This window comes from Petromyzon marinus, unplaced genomic scaffold (genome assembly GCF_048934315.1).
Source record: "Petromyzon marinus isolate PM22_M1 ecotype Great Lakes invasive population unplaced genomic scaffold, UKy_Petmar_22M1.pri1.0 PM_G_Scaffold_123, whole genome shotgun sequence".
Taxonomy (NCBI): Eukaryota; Metazoa; Chordata; class Hyperoartia; order Petromyzontiformes; family Petromyzontidae; genus Petromyzon; species Petromyzon marinus.
The window spans coordinates 427,501-430,000 of NW_027422677.1; the positions used below are offsets into that span (position 1 = coordinate 427,501).

Genomic DNA, 2,500 nt, shown 5'->3' on the forward strand with positions numbered 1-2,500 from the left:
AGCTTACATTTTTCTTCTAGGCCTCTTGAGACATTGTCTCCCCCACCAAATGTAACAACGGGGACTTCATCCATACTCGCTCAAGCAGCTGAGCGGCTTACGAATGAGAATTCTGGGACCCTGGAAAAGCCTGCAATGGAGGCAATAAAGGCTTGGCTTAACGGCGAGGGCCAACATGATGCCCTCGTAGAAACTGCCACAGCATTGATGCTTTGTCCGATGAGATTGGTGAAAAACAAAGGCAAACGTTCAAAACCCGAGAACGACATTATTAAACCCAGGATATTACCCACACGATCTTGGATGAAGAAGAGAGCGGAAAAACGAGGAAGCTTCATGAAGCACCAGAAGCTCTTCTTTAAGAACCGCTCTCTTCTTGCGTCCTTAGTCCTGGATGGCACTGAACGTCATGAATGCCGAATCCCGAACGCAGATGTATATCGTTTTTACTGCGAAAAATGGGAGAAGGTGTTGCCATTCAATGGCCTGGGCCAATTTAAGTCATCAGGTGTTGCAAATAACGAATACTTTGAGCCCCTAATTTCGGTGGAGGAAGTTCAGACTGCCATACGGGCCATTAAACCAACGTCAGCAGCTGGGCCATATGGCCTAACAAGGGCTGCAATCTGTGCTGCCGACCCCGAGGGTCGGACACTGACAGCCCTATTTAATGCATGGATGATTACAGGAATTATTCCCAAAGAGTTGAAAAAGAATAGGACGATTCTTATTCCTAAGGTTATGGATGATGAAAAGCTGAAAGAATTGGGGAACTGGAGACCAATAACGATTGGTTCAATGATTCTGAGATTATTTTCCAGAATAATGACTGCACGTCTTGCTCGTGCTTGTCCCTTAAACCCAAGGCAGCGTGGTTTTATAGCGGCATCTGGCTGCTCTGAAAATCTTAAGGTGCTACAGGACCTTATGAGACACGCTAAGAAATTGCACAGGCCGTTGGCTGTCATGTTCATCGACATAGCGAAAGCTTTTGACTCGGTTTCGCATGCTCATATTTTATGGGTGTTAAGGCACAAGAAAGTAGATGAACACGTGGTGGGCATCATCCAGAACGCCTACGATCGGTGTACGACCTCGTTCAAAAGCAATGGCGAGTCGACTCGAGAAATTAGCATACGTGTTGGTGTCAAACAGGGTGACCCCATGTCACCCCTGCTCTTCAATCTTGCCATGGACCCTTTGATATGCACCCTAGAGTCACACGGAGTTGGGTACTCCATTGATACCGACCACGTGACAGCTCTTGCGTTTGCTGATGATTTGGTGTTGGTGAGCGAATCTTGGGTTGGTATGGCCGCCAATCTAGCGATCTTGGAATCATTTTGTGGGCTATCGGGATTGGAGGTTCAGGCCAGAAAGTGCCAGGGCTTCATGATAAGCCCAACCAAAGATTCATATACGGTGAACAACTGCGACCCATGGACTATCAAAAATAAAGATGTCCATATGATCCAACCTGATGAATCAACGAAATACCTTGGTCTGAAAATTGGCCCTTGGACTGGCACTATACAGCCTGATCTACATTGTCAGCTAAAGACATGGATCTCGAAAATCGATGAGGCGCCTCTGAAGCCAACTCAGAAGGTTGAACTACTCAATGCCTATGCCCTACCCAGATTGTTATATCCTGCAGACCACTCGGACTGCAAGCAATCAACTCTCCGTGGGTTGGACCAAGAGATTAGAAAGGCGGTAAAAGGATGGCTCCACCTTCCCGCTTCAACTTGTGATGGACTGTTATATGCCAGAGCCCGAGACGGAGGCCTTGCCATCTTGAAACTGGAAAAAACAATCCCTTCGGTTCAAGTTAGAAGGCTGCAACGTATAGCAAACTCGTCCGATGCTATCACCCGTAATATTGTGTCCTCGCATGGTATGGAGGAAGAATACCGTAATTTGTGGGTACGAGCAGGGGGTGACAGTGATGCAATCCCAACATTCGTTCTCAGGGACTCGGTGTCAAAAGAACCTGTATATCCGAGACCCTGCGATTGGAGGGAGCATGAATTTCAGAGATGGTGCGAAAAGCCGGTTCAAGGAAGGGGCATTGTAAACTTTGCGCATGATAGAATCAGTAATGCTTGGTTGAGGCCATGGTGCGGCTTTAAACAATGCTTCTTTATTGCAGCACTACAACTAAGGGCAAATATTTACCCAACAAGAGAAAGCTTGAACAGAGGCAGAGATGGGGCCTTACGTTCCTGCAGGAAATGCTCTGCCAGACTCGAGTCCCTTTCGCACATTCTCGGTCAATGTCCTGCAGTACAGAAAGCAAGAATTGCGCGACACAACAAGATCAGTAACATTCTGGCAGACGAAGCGGCTAGATTGGGCTGGTCTGTATACAAAGAGCCACGGTTCATATCCGAGACGGGAGAGATGAGAAAGCCTGACCTCGTGTTTGCAAAAGATGAGGAGGCGGTTGTGATCGATGTCACCGTCCGTTTTGAGCTTTCAAAGAATACCTTGTCAGATG

At 47.4% G+C, this 2,500-nt stretch overlaps 1 pseudogene; it reads left to right on the plus strand.

Moving 5' to 3' along the window:
- The window catches only part of LOC142909486 (28S ribosomal RNA), a 10,400-nt pseudogene that overhangs the window by 3,968 nt on the left and 3,932 nt on the right, over positions 1-2,500 (plus strand).